Source organism: Castor canadensis, chromosome 12 (assembly GCF_047511655.1).
Source record: "Castor canadensis chromosome 12, mCasCan1.hap1v2, whole genome shotgun sequence".
Taxonomy (NCBI): domain Eukaryota; kingdom Metazoa; phylum Chordata; class Mammalia; order Rodentia; family Castoridae; genus Castor; species Castor canadensis.
The window spans coordinates 124907299-124928876 of record NC_133397.1 but is presented as its reverse complement, the minus strand read 5'-3'; the positions used below and the strand labels follow the sequence as shown (position 1 = coordinate 124928876).

At 37.8% G+C, this 21578-nt stretch overlaps 1 long non-coding RNA gene across 1 annotated transcript in view; it reads right to left on the bottom strand.

The window, feature by feature from the left end:
- Nucleotides 1-4703: 4703 nt before the first annotated feature.
- The window catches only part of LOC141415100 (uncharacterized), a 33269-nt gene continuing 16394 nt past the window's right edge, over nucleotides 4704-21578 (bottom strand). Inside the window, exon 2 of the long non-coding RNA XR_012440127.1 lies at nucleotides 4704-4822. This is a non-coding gene — a long non-coding RNA (uncharacterized lncRNA). The remainder of the gene's footprint in view (nucleotides 4823-21578) is intronic.

Genomic DNA, 21578 nt, shown 5'->3' with positions numbered 1-21578 from the left:
TGACCCTCAGTATCCAGATGCCTACAAACCAGGAAAAGGATATATTTTCCCTGGCACATTAACTAAAACCACCCTAACATAGCCAGCTTTGTTTTTATTGTTAGCCCTAGAAATTCAACATAAACTAGTTAAGCAGAAAAAAAAATGTACTGGCTCATGTAATTGGGAAATTTTCTTTATTCTCATTCTTATTAATTTCTGAAGAACTTTAGTCTCTCCCATGGCAAGCTATCTGTCTTTGACCACTGGAAGCTCTAGAGTTGCACACTTCCAACATCCAGAACCTCACAAGAAATATCTGTTCTCCTCCAGGTCCAAGTCAAAAGAATTTTAGAAAGGACTCCAATTGACATGGCTTGGATTTCACACTCCCCAGCCTGCGGTAATCATTAGAAAGGGGTTGTAAGCTATGATTAATCTGCCCTGTATCACTTTCCTGCACCCTTGGAGATGAATTTGGAAGGCCCAAGAGAACCACAGAAGGATAAGGAAAAGCAATTTCCTCAAAGAAAGTGGGCGCTGTTGCCAGAATATGAAAGGAGTTATGGTTTTAAAAAGCCCACTATTCACTGTGCAAAGTAAACAGATATCTGTGCGGTTGCACCCACAGTAGGGATCCAAAGTGAATGGAAGAGAGCTTTGCAATAAAGCACACAACTTTACCCTTGAAGATATAAAAGTAGATAGACACACCAGACATTATACCCATACTCGTGCTGCCTAGCCCTTCTAATTTACTGAAGAACATAAGGCCAGGATTCATTCTGGACAACATTCTTCACGGCAGAGGCTATTATACATGTCCCTATCTCCTTTAGGAACCTAGAAGAATTGTCTCAGACTTAAGCATACTCTGAAGAGTATTTCTGAAGGTTTGCTTTGTGGATTTCCAATCTTCTGTGGTATTGTGAGAAAGAGTTCCAAAGCTAAATTCTGATGGGAAATGGTCCAGATTATAATTCTGCCTGGAGAGCCACGAAGTATTTTAGAGACTTTGTTTAAACTAACCTTATCCAAACATATTTGATCACACACAGAGCACCCCAACTACACACACAGCAAACAAAGAGAGAAAAGGCAACAGAACAACTAATGATATCTATCTAAAGTTCTTCGGGATAAATTTTGGGAAACAGTGAGCCAAATCATGATGAAGCTGCATAGATTTTATCCTATGACCCCTGTTGGGACAGGAAAATCATCTACTTCTTTCCTGCTGGTTAGACTTAACACTGCTTTCAAATTTCATGGGGAGAAAAATCAGCTTTAAGCTACTTCCACATGTCAAATATGTCAAAACTTTCCAAATCCACAAACTCTTTGGCATAAATACAGAGTTTTGGATTTAAAGGCAAATATCACTCTAACACAAATTCACTGGTTTGTCTTAAAACTTGATTATTTCAGGCTTATTGAAAAGAAATTATATACAAGGAAATGTATCGAGTGTATATGGAATTTAGAGGTGGACGGATAGATTGAGATTCCTTACTCACGGAGTTAATCAAGTGAATTGACTGAATGTGTCCTGTGGCTTCAGAGCACTACTTTCCTCACTTGTAAAATTGAGATATTGCGAGTAAAGAAAACTCAATACACACATACCATGGAAGATTAATAAGGAAAAAATGAAATTCTGTCATTCTCAAGAAAAATGGATGGAACTGGAGATCATCATGTTGAGCAAGATAAGCAAAGCTCAAAAACCCAAATACCACGTATTCTTTCTCAATTACGGAACCTGAACCTAAAATGATGATGTTTATGGTGATGGTGTAGATGAGGATAATAATAATGAGACATTAATTGAAAGAGGGGCAATATGTATGGTGGGGAGTTAGCCGGGGGGGGGAAGGGAGAGGGAAAAGATATTGAGGGGTGAAGATTGAAGTATGCAACATATAACATAGAATTACAGTGTAATGAAACCCACCAAACGCTGTTTGAGAGGGGGGTAGGAGGAGGGAGTGGGAATATAGAGGAGAGGGGGTGAGCTTGTTCAAAGTACACTGCACATGTATGGAATTACCATAGCAAAATCCATTTATATCATTAGTATATAGTCATTCAAAAATATAATAAAACTATTTAGTTAAAAATGAAGTAATTTTGCACACATCTCAGAACTTTTTGAAAAAGTTACACAATAAACCATGAAAAACAAACTTACTTATTAAATATATATTTAAATCAACTTCCTTTATTAGCATTCATTTTTTCTGCCCAAGTTTTCAAACAATGAGTTTCTATTGAGTATCTACTGAATACATAACATAGCTGCAGGTGCTGGGGAAGAGGAGTGAAATTAAAAAGAAAGAAAAAGGAAAAGGAGAATCAGTCATGGTTTTGACTAGAAAAGGGTCTTACAAAATTCTCGAAAATAAAATAGCCATCTAAATAAAGAGAACCAACAGAAAACAGAAAATGGCAAGGACCAAATGAGAGTCCTCGAAATTCATATTGTAGGAATCACCACTGGGCTTGTGAGTTCAAAGAAGGCTTTTTGGAACTTTCACAACCCTGAGTGTTGCAGAGGAAGGGGAAAAACAGATTACAAGAGGAGAATGGTGTAAGCGAACGCATAGAGATGACATAAGAAGAGTTGTGTACTTTCAAGTGACAGTGAACAGACTACTATAATTGCAGTTGTTGAATTTGAGGAGCACAGGTCGGACATAAAAACATGTAGATTGAGACCAGGGAGTGCAATGCTTTGAATGTTAGACTGAAGCATGTACACTTCATCTCATTAAGAAAACAAAATCTATCAGAGAATTTTCAGGCAGAAGTAGGGCATGAGAGTATTTCTGGTGAAATAATATGACAGTATATGCAAGGATCTTGTTGGATTGGAGGAGAAATTTTGTCATTTACAACTTCCTAATATACCTCTAAAAGCACTCTGGGGCGCACATGTCTAGCAGAAAACAGGGTTGTCCTAGACATCACCATGGTCCACACACACACTGTCCACAGGTGCTGGTGTGCAGGGACCTGGTCCATTAAAGCAAGCACCCTCCCCACCTGGCAGGTTCACCGCTCATTGCCATGTCTGCCTTCTGTGCCAGAGCTCAGGGTCTTTGCATGAGTGTCTTTCTTCCCCTGATAGACTCGCATCTTCACTCTTCAATAAAAGGAACATTCTGTTTGGCACTGTCAGAAAAATAACTCTTCAACTTACCTAATGTAACTGAACATCCTTTGAGGCAGGCACATTTTGAAGCACCAACCACTACATACTGCTCCTAGGAACTAATTCCTACAGGTGGGCAAGAGAAAGGTCACATGCCCCTGTCATCTCACATCACCCCTCATGCAGAAAGGGATTCTCATTGTGCTGCTAAAACTTCCAAGTGTGCACAAGGGAGGGGTGAGGATAGGTAAGACACCTAAAAAACTAGCTAGCATTTGCTGTCCTTAACGCAGAGAAACTAAAGCAGATACCTTAAAAGCAACTGAGGCCAATAGGAGAAGGGGACCAAGAACTAGAGAAAAGGTTAGATTAAAAAGAATTAACCTAGAAAGTAACACCCACACACAGGAAATCAATGAGAGTCAATGCCCTGTATAGCTATCCTTATCTCAACCAGCAAAACCCCTTGTTCCTTCCTATTATGGCTTATACTCTCTCTACAACAAAATTAGAAATAAGGGCAAAATAGTTTCTGCTGGGTATTGAGGGGGTGGGGGAGAGAGAGGGGGTGGAGTGGGTGGTAAGGGAGGGGGTGGGGGCAGGGGGGAGAAATGACTCAAGCATTGTATGCACATATGAATAATAAAAAAAATAAAAATTAAAAAAAAATAAAACTTCCAAGTGTGTAAAGACTCCCTATTAGCCAGACATCATCAGAGTGCTGAGACGTTCACTAAGCTTAGGAGCGCTCAATGAGGAAAATAATTAGATTTCAAATAAAAAGTCATCAACTAGCCTTCTTTTCCAAGTTCCAGAGACAGCTAAAAGCCTTGAAAAGACACCCCATTGCATTCTAGGCCAGTCCTAACAGTGCCCTGATGGTGGTTATTTTTGAGCTACTGGTGCATACAAGGAAGAATCTGTTTTGAATGTGGATGAGTAAACAACTCAGTCCATCAAAACATGAGTTTCTAAAAAAAAAGAAATCAGTTTCTACATATTTCACTTTCTTCCCCTGTTCTCATCAAGCTCTCCTGATTGAGAAAACAATCCAAACCTGAATGCAGAAAACTTACATATTCTAAAAGACACTTTAATTAGACATTTTTTTTCCAAATTAGGACATTCCATAAGATTTTTTTGCTTTTCGTGTATGTGTGTTGTGTTGCTTTCTATTTGTTTTTCTTACCCCAATGCAAGCCCACTATTTGGAGGACAGCTATTATGTTATAGCACCAAACAACCATTACCTTGACTCCACCCTCCTTTTTGACCTGATTTGAAGCAACCAACCCACCACAAAAAGAAAACCAAATGCAAAGGTCCTACTTGTCTCCAGACAGGAAGTAGGAGGCCCTGGATGATCTCTGTGTGATGTGGGCTGCTCAGAGAGAGTCATGTCTCAGATGCAAAGCCAAGAACAGTGTAGTTGAAAGTCACAGGCATTCCCCAGGAATATCTAAGATTAAATCCTGCCTCTCATTCTTATCAACCATGTGAGCTGAGGGAAACTGATTTCCCTTGTCTTAGTTCATTTTCTGCTGCTATCATAGACTATCTAAGACTTGGAAATTTTTAAAGAAATTTATTTCTTGTAATTCTGGAGTCCACAGGTGGCATGTTGAATATGATGAGAGATTTCTTGCTGATGGGGACTCTGCAGAGTCCTGAGGTGACATGGAACGTTACCTGGAAAGAGAGTATATGAGAGACAAATTGGCTTTTAAAACAGAACCACCCATCATGTCACCAAGCCCTCCCTCAATAACATTGGGTAAAGTGTTTATGAAGACAGAGCCCTCAGGACCTACTAGCCTACCTCCAAAAACCACTAACACATGGTTTTGGGGACAAGGTTTCTAACACTTGAATTCTAAGGACACACAATTAAGTCACAGCATCCTATATCACCAGTTTGACCATGTCAAAAAAACACAACCCAAGTACAGTCATGAGAAGTAAATATTGTGTATATTAAATATATTCAGCTTAGATCTTGCCTTATTTAATACCCCCAAAGTGGGACATATTTCTTTTGTGTACTTTTGGACAGCCAGCCACCTAGCCATCCATTCTGAAAATTAGAGAGATATATGATTTTAATGCTGAATCTTTATGCTAATTGACAGCATTGATAATCATCATGGTTTCTGTATATAGATCTGGAATTAAGCACATTTTTTTCCTGGAAGAAAAATACAGTACCAGCTTTTCAAAGCTTGGAAATAAGCCTAAAGGCTTGCACCTAAATTGACTAAATTTTCAAGGCATGTTAACAAATAATAGAAAAAAAACACATATTCATTTCCACTAGGTAAAATGTGCTTAAAATTGAATTTTTCAAACTTTCGATTACTATTAAGTTTCTTTCTTGAACTTCCATACTAACTCTATTTCTTACATAACATAATTTGCCCACATGATATGTCTTTCGTAAATTTAATTGACAATTGATAGAAAAAACTTGGATTGCCAATTTGAGGGACTTAGTACTTAGGCAAATAAGAAGCAAGCAAACAAAAACTGCCCAGCCAAAAATAAATAAATAAAAAGATCCACTAGCAACAAAATTATTAGTGTGCAAAATGTACTTTAGTTATTTATTTTTGACCAGCATGGTTTGAGTTCAATTATTTATGACAATAATGTTCTTAAAAATGTACAGTAGACTATTTCCCACAGTAAGACGTTTTTGTAATATGAGCAGACAATGCATTACTCTGCTTGCAAACATTTTCTGAGAAGCTAGAAATCATATCTAAGTTTTAAAACTGAAAACCGTACTTGAGACTTAGTGAGGTTTGAGTATACACCAGCTGGCCGTTTTCATATCTCAGCGTGCTGTAGTTATTTCATGATGCTCTATGTGTACATGTGAGTCAGATATATTTGAGCTTGAATAGAATGAAATCTATCTCAAGATGTGCACAGACTCTTGTGATAAAATGCCTAGCTAATCCATAGACTCATGATAGACTCATGATGGTCCTCACATCTCCTGTCACCAAGTAGTGTGGCTTATTTCTGTGCACCACTCTGTATCTTCAGGAGGAGGAGGTGGGGGGGAGAGGACAGACTCATAACTCTTTGCTCCCAGGTTCCATTAGTCCTCTCCCATTGTTGGATAAAGTACTGACCATCTACATGTAGGCATTAAATAACATTCAAATGCCTTTAGGAAAACACAAACTCATTTTGACAATGGCATGGTTTATGATTAAATTATCCTTAGAGAAATTTTATTGATGCTTCCATTACCATGTCCCATTGATAACTGTATGAACAAATGGACCAATCAGATTTCAGAGTTTTTGCTCCTGGTCTAATGGACTCTTCGTCTCACACACCCATCTGTACCTCTCTTTCCCATCCTCATCAATCCATCCACACAGGTCCTGGTTCTGAGGTTTTAGGGGCTTCTTTCAAGTTTAAAACTCTCCATTTTCTAGCTATGACAGGAGGGAATTGAAGCATTCTGCTGAATGAGTATCAGAAGGGAGAAGGGAAAGTGGCTGGGCAGAAGCCATGTTGGTGACCTTTATTCACCACTGGGAGATAATACCATAAAAAATATAAATAAATAAGCTGGGGAGGTTGAGTGTGTAAGTTTATTGAGGAATTCTATGATTTACTGTTCAATATAGTGAGGCTTATTGTGGAACTTAGCTGTGGAACTCCCCGATTTACTGAGAAATGGGGCTTATCATGTAACTATTATATGAGAGCCTTGGTGAAGACATGGTTAGAGTTTTGCAGAGACTATTAAGAATGACTGACATGTTTTTCTTGCATGGACCAAAGCAGATTCTTCTGGCAAACACAATCGTTATCCTCAGCATCTGAGATTCTAGTATTTTAGATTTATTCGGCACAGATGTTAAGGGTAACTTACATGCTTACTTTATTTTTCTCTCATCATTTTACATCTAAGCTTCTGCTTTAAAGTAAATTGCTATATGTTTTATGATTCTGATATCCATTTTGCAGGATTTAAACTCTTTTCAAAAGAGACATTATAGCAGGAGAAGCAGCACATTAAAGCACATAAAGAATGGGTGTTATATCTCGTGTCAGTTCAGACTTAAATTCTTCCCTCTCCTCCACCATTAGGATTGGATCAGAGCTATGCAACCAGGGACAGGGACTGTAAGTTAAGTTCCTGTCTCCTTTTTCTGATGGAAATACCCCTAAAAGGAACTGCAAATATCCTCTAAACAGGAACTACAATCCTCGAGTATTATATGATTTCTGACACTCATGAGAAACTAGAAGTAAACAGAGACCATCAAAAAAGGCTTATGCAATTCAGGCTGAAAAGTTTGCCCCTTTCAAAAATTCTCTTGACTTGATTGCAAACTTCTTGAGGGTGGTAATTGAATCTTGTGTGTCTTTGGGTCCCCAATGTTTTAGAAGAGTCTGTGGCACCTCGCAGATGCTTAAAGGCTTGAATAGACATTGAAGAGCTTGAGATTCCTCCAATTCGATGCACTCAATTATGTCTTTTAGGACACTGTAGCCTCTGCCTGTACGTCAGGTTTTGTCACCTGCCCATTGCCTAGTTGCAATTCCCACATTGAGCCTAAGGTTGAAATAATTTAATTCTATTCCTCTTTTCTTTCCCTCATAGGACCTGGTGCAGATCTGTATCTATTATCAAACGAAATCGTAATCAAGTTTGACCAAGTGACATCCTTTTCACTCTTACTGTTGACAAAGCCTAGTACCTAATTTGATTTCTGACATCAGTTAGATAATATTCAGTATTTTTTTAATTGAATGAGTAAATGAACTTAATCAGTTATGGTGAGTGGACCTACTTGATGCTATAATGAATGAGAAAAAGTGCCAGAATTCTTCCAAGGAAATCCTTGATTTAAAGAACAAATAGAAAGAAACAGGTGAAAAAATTAGGCAATAAGTGAAACAGAAAATCTGAGGATAATGATGAAATGAGAGCTGCATAAAAGCAGGGGTCAACAGCAAGACTGCCTGGGTCAAATTCCTGATTTATTTATTTAATTTTATTTATTCATTCATTCACTCATTCATTTATTTATTGTTAGCTGTGAGAGCTTAGGCACATTGATTAATTTCCCTGTGCCTGAGGTTCTTCATCCATAAGACAAAGATTGTAATCATACTTGCTTTGCTAGGTTATTATCACAATTATAGTAAGGAGATATAAGGTGCTACAAAACATCCAGAAAGCATTACGCAAACACTGGCTATAATAACAGTATTATCACTGTATATCCCATCTTTTAAAATTTCTGTTTATTGATCCTGAATATCTTTGTTTATGATTTAATCCCCACAGTATTTTCCACATGGGCATTGCCAGCTTACAATTCCTTTAATTACAGGTTTACTAGAACTAGTAAGAATCCAATATTTAGGAAGAGAAGATGGCATTTGACAGGCCGAAGAGTTAATTGATGTCCTTAAGCCTGAAGTTATTAAACTAGAATGCACTAAATCTTGTAATGATGTTGTTGTTCACAGCTCTGCCTAGAAAATGTTTTCTTTCTTTTCTTCTCCAGATTAGGGCAGCCCATATAATGACTGTGGTTTCCCCACCCTGTGGAATTTCACAACTTTTCTGGTGGAAAGTTAATGCCAGGAAGCTCTCTATTTCCTGTTGTAAGAGTGAATCAGCATTTAAGTCCACTGAAAATCATAATTTGACAAAACTCTAAATTCCTTAAGTGAATAGAGTCCAATAAAATAAGTACCTATAATTAATTGCATAAATTGTAGCACTCAGAGGTTTGCTAAAATAATGCATACAATCCATTTATTTTTCTTCCATTTATTTCTCCAAGGATGGACCTATCTGCTATGAGGCAGAGAACCTTAATTGACTCTTACTCCACTTTCCCAGACAGGAAGAATGAGACAAGGCAAGTACTCCATCCATCCCCAATCCATGAACAATGGTTGTTTCTACTGCTTAAACCTGGGATTTAGGATTTCCTCCTACAACATACATTGTTTGTTGGTCTTATCCAGTCTCATGCATTTAAATATAAATATTTTCTATAGCCTGGAAAATACTAAGTTTGTATCTCCTTCTATGCCTCCCTGAACTCTAGAATTACATATTTAATTTCTTGAGCTACATCTCCTCTTTGATGATTATGTATCTCAACTCAATATGCTCAAAATAGAATTCTTCATATCCCTCCAAATGGATTGAAACCATCTTCTTCCATTTCTTATTGACAACACCAGCCTTCCAGTTGTTAAGACCAAAATTCTTAGAATCATTTTTATATTTCTATTTCCCTCATTCCCACATCTAATCTTTCAACAAATTTTTTCTGACCCTACTATTAAAAATGTAACCAGAATATAGCCCTATCTTACCACCATCTATGATAGTAACACAGCCTAACTAATTTTGGTTGTCAACCAAAATGAATTGAAGGATGCTGTCAAAAATGGTACTGAGAAGTGGAGCAGTTCTTGATATACCTAACACAATGTTCAGAGCCTTTGGAGTTGGTTTGCTGGAGAAGTTTGGTGGAGCAGGATAGAGAGCACCCAGAATGCTGCAGGTAGAGTTTAATGGGAGATTCTGATAGGTCTCAGAAGATTAGAAGACTGATGTATATGCAGACCATAAAGGCCAAGATGGTGACATTTCATATGGAAATGAGGCCCACATTTAGAACTAGACCAAAGGTCACTCATGTTACATAGTGGCAAAGAATTTGAACGCATTTTGTCCATGCCCTGAGACTTTGTGGGAGGATGAATTTAACGGCAATAGATGAGTTTATCTGGTAAGGAAATTTCAGGACAGTGTGGCATGGCTTTACTGGCTGCAGTTAGCCAAATTCTTAGGAAGAATCTGGAGCACAAAGGAATAGAATGGAAAAATTTAGAAACTTACTGTTTGGCCAGAAAAGGAACATGGATAAAGGTGTTGAAGAGACTAGGCCCATAAAAATAAGACAATTAATTTGTACTGGGACAATTAGAAAGGTGCTCACAGGACATCTCAGGAATGGACAGGTCCCCACCCACAATAGGCGCAAAAGTGCAAAGGTGTTTCAAGGGCTTTCTGGGGCAGAGTCTTTGAAGAAAAAAAACCCCAGAATTTCCTGCCTGCCTAGGACCAGTCTGATATCATTTCTTAAGGTTTATTTCAACCAGCAAGGAGCTCAGAGTCTAATATAGCTCTTGTTCCAGTAGGCTTGGGTACAGCTTAAGCTGATGGTCGACCTTGGCATTGTGCACATGATGCTGCATTTTGCACACATAGAACATCATGGAGTTATGGGATCATGAGGCTTTCCTCTGAGATTTCAAAAGAAAACCTGGGGGGTGAGGCAGTGTGTAGCAGGATCTTCATCACTGAGGCAGCTCCCAACAGAGTAAAACATAGGAAAGCTTTGAGAGTGAAGCCAAAGCTTCACTTCCAGGAATGTAGAGGTGTCAGGAACATGGGAAACCTGCCAAAGGAGGCTGGAAAGAAGAAGCAGGGCCAGCAGAAGGGAATTGGTGTGTGGGCTCCAATCAGCCATAAGGGTAGTGCTAGTGAAGGCCTTAGGAACCCACATTTTATCACAATGTGCCCCATATGCAGGACATGGAGTCTTAGGAATTAGTGTTTTCCCTGTTAGTTTCAGCATTGTTTTGGTCCCGTCCTCTTTTCTGTGTCATTTTTTCTCCTTTAGGAGTAAGAATGTTTACTCTGAGTCACTGTAGGTTGGGAATATGTAACCTTTAGGAAGTATGCAAGGACACACTCTGAATGACTGTGATCCTCCCATTAGGTTACAGTCATTCAGGGTTGTCCTTGAGAGAGATTATGTGACACCACTTGCTTCCTCTCTCTCTCTGCCTCCACCATGAGGTAGCATCTTCCTCCACCATGAGCTCCTGTACTGATGCAGTATCTTGTCATAGGCCTTAAAATTAGAGTCAACTGAGCATGGACTGAAGCCTCCAAAACTAGGAGCTAAAATAAACCTTTTCTTTCTTGAAGTTGATTATCTCAAGCATCTTGTTAAAGTAAATTAAAACTGGCTAACACAGTAAGTTACCATTATTGACTATATAAATTATTTTAATGGCTTCCTAACTGGTCTATAGGCTTCGACCCTTACATTGCTTTAGTTTGTTTTTAACTCTGCAGCCAGACTGATGCCATTTTCTGCTCAAAATCTTCCTTTTACTACAGAGTAAAATCCACAACATTTATGTGGGCTGTAAGACTGTGTGATCTACCTTCTCCATACCTTCCTAAGCATCCATCTCTGAATATACTCTTGAACATTTAATATAGCTGTTCAAGTTTCTGTTCTTGTACATAGCGGCTGCACAAATACCTTCGCCTGAAATATTCTTACATGACTCTTTTCCTTCACCTTCTCAAAAGTCTGCCCTGAGCATCCTATTAAAATCTCACTTATCACATTTCCTATCTTTTTCCCCACTTTGTTTTTCTTCATGAAATTTGACTCCTCTAATTAAATGATATAATTTAGTACAGATTTTTCTTAAGTTCTAATTTATCTTTCCTAAGATAGAATCTTCACGAGGAATGCAATTTTTTCTATTTTATTTACTATAGTATTTCAAGCCCTAGAATTGTGTCTGGCCACATCATAAGCACATAATCAATAAAATCATGGTTTAATCAACCAAGAGAAATAAAGCAGTCAAACAGAGACCTAACACCATAGGTCTCATTGCACATTTGTTGTATTATATTGATGTCAACATTCAAGTAATGTATACAGAGCCAATTATCCAAGGCCTGTTTCCATTCCCTTGTTCACTGTATAGAATCTATATTACAGATTCCTGTATAGTTGTCACTGAGTGTGGCTGCCCAAGCAGGGATTAGAGTCTCCAGATGTCCTTGTGTCCTTGTGTCTGAATATGGTTAAGTGATATCATCAGTGGAATACAAATGTGTCACTTCTAGGTTGGAGTCTTTCAGCAGAAGATATGCTTCCTCCTCTTTCTCTTTACCCTTCTCCCTCTTTCCTGCATGAGGTCACTGTACAGAGTAAGAAGCATACTTTTGTTACTATAAATAAAGAGTTTCAACTCTTTATTATTCATAAAGGTAGTTCTGTATAGAGAAAGGAGGTTTTAGTTACCTTCTTGAATGGCTCATGGAAGAGAAACAAGCCACGAAGAGAAATTTAAGTGCAATAATGATGTAATAGGAGGTATGGGATACAGATGTCAAAAGCTGAACCTCTCTCCTAGTTATGAATTTTTACTCATCTCATGTCTGTCTTGAAGAAGTACAAAGAAAGGAGATAGCAAATGTATGATCTGAAAAGAGGTGTTCATGTGTTAGATAACCATTGCTAAAAGATAAAACCAAGAAAACCAATTAGATTTCTAAGCTTAGAGAAAAAGGTCTTGTCCAAAGACAATATTTCTAACTTTAGCCTCTAGTGTCTTCCTGTTCTTATCGATCTCTGATAGTCTCAGCTCACTTTCTTTAACAGTCACCCTAGCAACCCTGTATCATAGAAGATCTAAGAATTCTCTTTATGTTTTACACATAACTTAGCTGGGGAAAACAAGGCAGCTGGGATCCCTAACATGAAGATATTTTCTTTTCTAAAGGCCAGTTCTACTCTTTAGAACAAAGATATTGGACTCAGGACAGAGGTCAATAAAAGCTGCAACTTACTTGTAAAATCACTCATCCTCTTTGGGGCTTCCAAATGTCTTCCGGCACTGCCAGGCATTATGAAGTACATTGATGACAATGATTCTGCCATTTTCATTGAATTTTTCACACTGTCTTTGCAATAATATTTGTCAAGGTTATTATAAATTTTGAAGATCAGGAAGTTAGCACAAAAAAATAAGAATTAGGGTTTGCGGAGTGAGGAGAAGTATTTTAACTAAATCTCTAAGTTAGTGTTAGTAATTTTAAAGTAATAGCCAGGACAATACAAGCAGAAGTTTATGAGATGGTGAAATACTCTGGGTGTATTATGATTAATAATAAACAAAACGGAAATGAAATATTGTTGCATAGAGCTTAACTTATATGATGAAAACTTAAAATGTAGGTCAAATGTCTAACAATATGAAAGCTTAGACAAGACTAGAAAACCAGAATAAGTACGACTGTTTTCTCTACTACTATAACACCAAGATCATCTGGTATTTTTTATTTCCCATAATTGAAAACATGTAGAGATGGTGCAGCCCCAGTCACCTCCTTTTAATTGATAGGTTTTCCAACATCTCAGTTGGTAATTAGGAAGGCACAATTTGATGTCTAAATTAAACATGAAGAATTTTGTGTCCTTTCTTTACTCTTTTTTTCATTTCCCTATTAAGCCCTAGTAAGCAAGTTTTAGAGTAGGATTTGAATTAAGGAATAGTGAATCTGAGTACTTTACTCCCTAGATTGTTTGGTAATTTCACATGAGTTTAATTTTTATAAAATATTCTGATTTGGGAGGGGAGGGGAGAGATTTTGGAACTGTGGAGTGGGATGATCTATAGATCATAGGGAAAAATGTGAAAAAAGAAATGAGAAGGATAAAAATAGAAAGGTAGAGAAGTTGAGAGACAGGGTTTCATTGATCATCTAATTTCAGATAGAGGACTCAAGTCCAATTTATTAGCTGATTGATCTTGGTAAGTTACTTGCCCTCTGTAAACCATAATTTGTCATAATGAACCAAACCATAATATGTTCTCAGTAACACTGCATAATGCATGTTAAGTACTTGTTACAGAGGTTTACAATCAAATTAAATTATTGCAACTTGCACTATTAATGTGGTAGATAGTAAAATAGAAAAATAGATTGCCTATTCATATATACACACTCATAATCCAGTTTAAAAAGACAAAAACAAGTCACACTCTTGGCTCTACTTTGTTGTAAGGATCCGTCACTCTCTCTTCCCCCCCCCAAACTCTAAGACATTATGATAATTCAGATCCAAGTTTCATCATAGCTCATTCCTGGTCTTTGAACTAAGCACACATCCACTGAGTCTCCAAAATTATATTTTGTATATATAATATGCACATTCTTTATTCTAAAGTCCTTAACAAATTTCTAAATTATTGCATCTCCTTGATACCATCTTGATTTTACTCAGTTTAACACAGCACAGTTGGAAATGCCTTAGGTTCCCTGAAGACAAGACCATTCCTTTATTTAAAGTTACCCAGTGAGTCAACATGTGAAATTGAGACTCCATGCAAGGACACTAAAGATTCTTAAGATGTTAAATTTAGTTTTCATTTTTTCTTTATTCCTTCAAGGTCATGTTGGTTAATTAGTTTATTTACTTGCTTCCATGGGTGTGGAATCTTAGATTGTTATTTATTTTTATTCCCTTAACTACTTCATTTTCTTCTACTCTTTCCCACCAATCTTCTGTAATAACCATGCTTGTTGCACCCCCCTCCACCCAAGACAGAACTGCTTTTTCACGCTGAATCTTCGTAACACTCCTCTCGTGAAATCATGTTCAAATTCTTTTTTAGAAGAATTTCAACCAAAGTTTGCCATCTGGTCAATCTTATTTTGTAGAGAGCTCACTAAGGTAGAGTAACAAATACAGTAGCGCTTACTCAATATTCCTTGTGCCCCCACATTCCTCAGTATCCCTTGTAATTCGTTTGAAATTGGGTAATGAGTTCTGGCTGGGAGTAGGAATGGAAATGACTTAGGACTGAAATATTAAGGAGCAGGTCCTAAAAGCCACATATTGGGATGGCAGTGTCACAAAACAATGTCATTAAGTCCCCTAATAACTTCCTGCCTACCTACCCCCCCACTAGAGATGCACACAAAGCATGAATCAGAAATATATACTTACAGTGTAAACCATTTGAGATATCTGATTAAATATATTTTCCCAGCGTATTCTAGTCTTTCTTGACTAGAGTAGTTGGTCACAATTAGACTCAGCAGTAATTAACCTCAATGGATAACTGGAAATACAGGTGGCAACACTGAAAAACCGACTACAGAGCTCCATTTCTCAAACAGTAAAATTGTTGCTAGAAGAAGTAATTTCTTTTTTAGCAACAGAGAGAAAGGAAACATTAATAAAAGTGAGTGTAGTCATGCACAACATTCAGGTGTTAGGTTGCCATATACAGCACATCATCGCCAGCAAAGGGAATGATGCCATTGATGGCTTCTTGAACATTTGTAATGATAAGTTAAATGAAAGTGCATGGGCACATGTTTGTCAATCTGCTCATTGATACATTAATCAGTTTGGGTGAGTCTGAATTTTTCATACCATACTTTGGAGTTTTTCACATTTGACCTAAATTCTAAATAAACACATAGGATTTGACAATGCCATCATTGCATTCTTGTGTACTTTTGCCTCCTTTTCTCTTCAGAAACAAAAATACATGTTTGCAATAAATATCTCCCTTTAAACATCATAACCAGAGCATTTTCTCAGGAATTTGGAAAATATTTGTTACTGACACAAAAATCAATACGATTTGTCCTGAGGTACAGTTAGACATCTGGTCAAAAATCACACATCTGTTCTGAGCTTCAGCTACATACTTTTCTATGATGATAAGAGTTTTCTATGATACCCTAATATATTTTTCTTTGGTTCTTTTTTTGGGGGGTTCTTTTTTTTTATTGTTTTATTATTCATATGTGCATACAAGGCTTGGGTCATTTCTCCCCCTTGCTCCCACCCCCCTCCCTTACCACCTACTCCACGCACTCCCTCTCCCCCACACCCCCTCAATACCCAGCAGAAACTATTTTGCCCTTATTTCTAATTTTGTTGAAGAGAGAGTATAAGCAATAATAGGAAGGAACAAGGGTTTTTGCTGGTTGAGATAAGGATAGCTATACAGGGCATTGACTCACATTAATTTCCTGTGCGTGTGTGTTACCTTCTAGGTTAACTCTTTTTGATCTAACCTTTTCTCTAGTTCCTTGTCCCCTTCTCCTATTGGCCTCAGTTGCTTTTAAGATATCTGCTTTAGTTTCTCTGCGTTAAGGGCAACAAATACTAGCTAACTTTTTAGGTGTCTTACCTATCCTCACCCCTCCCTTGTGTGCTCTCACTTTTATCATGTGTGCTTCAAGCTTCATGTGCCCATGCTCAAAATAAGGGTCTTTCACTTAACTATTCTGCCTCATTTAAGAAAAAAAAGAAAGGGATTTGTTAGTCCATCACTAGGAAAGTATCTGTCACCAGCTTGAAAGCATAATAGTATTTTGGTGAAGTTATATCTGTCTTAGGAACTTGCAGTGTGAGAAAAGAAGCTACAAAAATAGGGTCCAGTAAATAAAAAGCAGGCTTTGGCGGACTATACCTTTCCTTTGTTCCTTATCTTTTATAGACTTAGCTTTTTTTTTGTTACACTTAACTTTTATAATAAGAACTTTGGTGCAAGTAAAAAAAAAACCTGTGAAATATTCAAAATTATAGTTACAACCACAACACATCCATAAAATACATTAGGTTATCATAAAAAATTTTTATCATCATATAAAAGTATGTAGCTAAAACTCAGAACAAATGTATGATTTTTGACCAGATGTCTAACTGTACCTCAGGACAAATTTGTATTGATTTCTATGTCAGCAACACATATTTTGAAAATTCCTGAGGATGTTTGAAGGTAGACATTTATTGCAAACATGAGACAGAAAAAAGAATCAGTTGTAAACTTGGTCAAGCACATTACTAGGACAGAAATGTTTATGGCTTTCTTCCAATGGAAAGAGTTTAGATTTGTAATTGGGCAGTTTCTCAACTCTGACACAGCCTCCCTATTCTGACACAAATGTTCCATCCTTGACACCTTGGTCTCCCTCACACCTCATATCTAATCCATGCTAGCCCCTACGTATTTTTCACATCCTTACACTCTCCATCAATTTGTGTCACCTGGATGCTGACAATAGCTCCTTGACTGATGGAGAATCACCCTGGCTTTCTTCTACCACTCTCCAAAACTACAGTTAAAGCAAGTATCACTGTACCTCAGTATACTTAAAGCCCCTCAACAGCATTTGATTCCTTTAAAAATAAGGCTAAAATGTCTTAGTGGGCTGAAAATCATTTTGCTCTAGCTTATCCTCTACTCATTCTCCTCTTCACTCCAACCATATTGACCACATTAATATGTCATTTGTTCTCTCCTTCCTTATACCACAGGGCTTTTGTCTAAACTGGCACCTCTGTCTCAAATTCCAATCTCTCTAAGCCACTCCCATAACCATAACCAATCACAACGTGTGTATGCTCTCTTTAGTTAATTCTCAATTGTTTATTAGAAACTAATAATCTATGCTTTCCCATTGTACATATTATATATTGTATCTCTCTTGTATGACACTAATTACAGTTGCAATTTCATATTTCTTTACATGAATAATAGATTAATGTACTTCTCTCCACTGAAGTGTGTTACACAAGGGTAGATCCTGCCTGTTTTTTAAAATTAATATTTAGTACTGACACATAGTAGGTATTCAATACGCTTGTTAGTTGGATGAGCGAATCTTTGGAAATAAGACTCAGCTTGCTTATCTGCAAACCTCTGAAGTTTTTTTTACAACAATAAGTGAAATATTGTTCCTGAATGCTTAACTCAGTGCCTGGAACACCATATGCTCTTGATAAATTATAGCTATGATAAAAATAAAAATAAGATGACCTCATAAAATTTCCTCCCCATTTAAATAACAGCCAAGAGTTGTTCTGTAGAGTGCACGATTGTTGGATTTTTCTTTCTTTCTGCTGAATTTTAGTGAACTAGTAGCTCACTTTGTAACTAATATAGTTCTAATGTAGATGGGGTGAGGCAGGTGGAAAGAAAGTTGTCCAGCAGACGCTGGAAAATGTGGCTTACGTTCAAGGAAACAATGGATCTCCAAAGACCAATGTCAGAGAGAAGTTGACAGCTCAGCTAGTCACAGTGAGCAGTGGCAGGCATGGTGGCTAGCCTTTCCACATCTGCAGAGGCAGGGTCTCCACCACCACACTTCCTGCATGGCTCCAAGCACTTAGAAGACCAGAGAGCACACTCTCTGTGGACAGGCAGGTCACAAAAATAATATAAGGGATTGAGCAGCTGATTTGCAATTCTGTCATCCATCTTCACCAGTCAGACAAGCCTCTCTTCTTTCCATGAAGGTAAGTGAGGAGGTTAGGCAAGAGGCCAAACCTTGACTCTAATGGAAATCCACGCCCAGCAAAACAGACAGAGATTGGGAGCTAATTATTAGACTTTTGCCTTAATTTGCTGTAGTACATGTAATATTGTGCACCTTCTTAAGACTGCCTCAGAAACCTTTCTTCTCCCTTCTGTTTTCATTGCATCATTTAAGCCAAGATGACTTGAACAGAAGCCCCCAACAAGAGAATGGCAGCATTCAGAAACCTGGGGGACCTAGTTCCCAGGGGTTCAACCTGACTATTGGAAAACAAGAAATGGACAGAAAACAGACTAATATTTCCTTCCTTTCTCCATTTTGGACTGCCCTGAAGTGCAATTTCTCCTCGTTGGCTCTTTGGAGAGGCCTTGCACTGTGAAGGCAAAATGCCTGTTGAGCAGTTGCCAAATCTCCTCTCAGCTCCCTGATAACCAACAGCCACAGTGATGCATCAAATCTCATTGACTCAGTATTTCCCTTGTCTGCTTTCTCCACGTTCTCTGCACCACCAACACTACCTGTTGATACTTCCCAAACCAAGTACCAGTCGTCCTTACCCCAGACGATATTTCTGGAGGATCTATTATGAAACATGCATGGTATTGAAAGTAAACTTTCATAAGAGTTCTTTTTAAAAGTTTTTGCATATAAATGAGAGACTCCCTATTGTTTCCCCATTATCCACTCTTCCCTTTCTCTATATTAATAGGACTCTAGCTTAGCACGTCTCTAACATGCTATTTAAGTTATCTGTGGCTATTTGAGATTCTAGAAAATGAAAATATGAATGGAAACAGTATTTATAACTGTAGATTCCTATACTTTAAAATAATAGAATGTGCTCCCTTTCTTTCTGTTCCACTCCCCCATTAACTGAGATTTTAATATGATGACCAAGTTGAATCTACCTTCTTCTATCAGAAGGTGGAAGTCTTGTGTCAAGGACAGATGGTAAAACAAGACAGAAAAAAGCTGGGTCCTGACCCATGGAATAAACCATTAGTCAGACCTGGACTGTTAAAGCTTGGATTGCTAAGTGCAAAAAATAAACTTTTCTTTAGTTGTAATCACTGTAATTTTGGTCACATTGGTACAGCCTAACCTATAGCCAGTCCTATTTCTTTTTTAACTGTTGATTACAGCAATGTGAACTAGACACACAAATAGTACCCTTCTTTCTCTCCCTCCCTTCCTCTCTCCTTTCCTTTCTTCCCTTCTTCCTTCTTCCCTTCCTTCTTTCCTTTCTCTCTTCCTCCCTCCATCTCTCTCTCTCTCTCTCTCTCTCTCTCTCTCTCTCTCTCTCTCTCTCTCTCTCTCTCTCTCTCAAGATTTCTGATCCTTGCAGCTTAATAGAAGCTCTCAGAAAAGGGTCAAACAAATTTCTTCACCAATAAAATGAAAATTCCAAGAAACTTACTCAAAGTTCTTTCTTTAGAAACATTTCCAAGCCAGCTTTACCTGCTGCAAATAAAGATTGAATGAGCTGACTGCTCGTGGAAATGAGCCAGGTAGTATGAGATCCTGGGATGGGTATACCCTGATTATAATTTTGTGAGCCTTAAAAAGTGACTTAGGCATTATGTTTATAAGGTGTGAAAATGAAGAGTTCTCCTAAAACTCAATCTTTCTGAACTCTGATCTTTTATAATCCGTTTTCTTTATTGGTTGGTAAACTCTTTATTTTTTCTCCTGATTTATTGATGAGACAATAACTCACCAATCAACCATAAGTGTAGCATGTGCTATTTAATATTAATTCTCTAGATGATTTTAAAACAAGGAAGTTATGGATGTAGTGTCTTAGTATCATAAGTAATTTACAATTTAACTTGGCAACCAAGACAAACCTGAAAAGATAATTTAAGAGCAATGTTGTAAACAGAGCATGGTGGCTCACTGTTTAATCCCAGTTATTTGGGAGTCAGAGATTGGAAGAATGAAGGCCAGCCTGGGCAATAGTCAGTGAGAGCACCCCCTCACATCTCAGCAAATAAGACAAGTTTGGTGACTGCCTGTGGTCCCAGCTAGGTAAGAGGCATAACTTAGAAGAGCAGGATGCAAGGCTGGCCCAGCAAAAACTATGAGACACAATCCAAAAACATATAGTAATAACTAGAGCAAAAAAAGGATAGGGGTTGTGGCTTAAGTGGTAGAGCATCTGCCTAGCAAGCTCAATCCCTGAGTTCAAACTCCAGTGCTGTCAAACAAAATGTATGTGAAAAAGTGAGGAACTCACTGTGTTTGCAATAATCTCACAAGACACAAGTGAGTGAGGTGCTGTTTTTCTCCAAAAAATCCAATTTTATTTTTTAATTGTTGATTTGTTCCCTATTCATGTCCCCAGCTGCTCTTATTTGTTAGTTATGTGATATTCAGCTGTGAAAGGAGCATCAAAGAGTAATACAAATTTAAAAAGAGAAGGACCATAAAAAAGAGAAGAAGGAGTACAGAAATGAGGAAGGAAGAAGGAAGAGAGGGTGACAAAGACCTGGTTAGTGTTGATCAGAGCTTGGGAGCATTGTGTGTGCACACGTGTGTGTACAGGTATGTGCCTGTGTGTATGCAAGTCGATGTGTCTGAATGTAAATTAAAACCTCCCAAATAAGAACAAAGGCTTGTTCCTTTGGGGTGAGCTTCATTTTTAAGAACTTTCAAATGTCAATGGTTAAGAGAGTAATTCCCTGATCACGGTCATGAGACCATCGCAGAAGATCTTTTCTCCTTGTGCTTTTGCTTCTTTTCCTTAAGAAACAGTGATTGCTGCAGGCACCTGGGAGTTCTGTAAATGCACTGTGCACTTGCTTCCATGCTCGCTCACTAACACAGGGACTTGTCCCCCACCACTAGTGGGGTACAGAGCACTTCACCTGCTCAGTCACCCTTCTATCCCCCGTTCCTTATGCCTGTCACCCAATCTTGTGTCAGTTGAAGCTTAGGGCTCCCCTGCAGTTTGGGTATTCACAAAATCTCCAAACATTAAAAAATATTAGGGCATATGTGGAGACATTTCTAAATATTTTCATTTGAAGAAAAATATCATTTATGTAGACCAATGTGCTCATGTACACTTAAGGTCATTATTTCTGAATTATTATATTCAATATACAAAAATAATACAACTTGCACACTCCATGTTAAAGGATTCAGAATGGCACTGAAATAACTCATGTAAAAGGCCCACGTGAGGATGCATTTGGGGATGTGTTGACCGCAGTGTGTGCCTATTACTCTTTCTTCCTTGAAATACAGAAATCTTTGAAAAAGGGGCTCGGTATAAAAAACCGG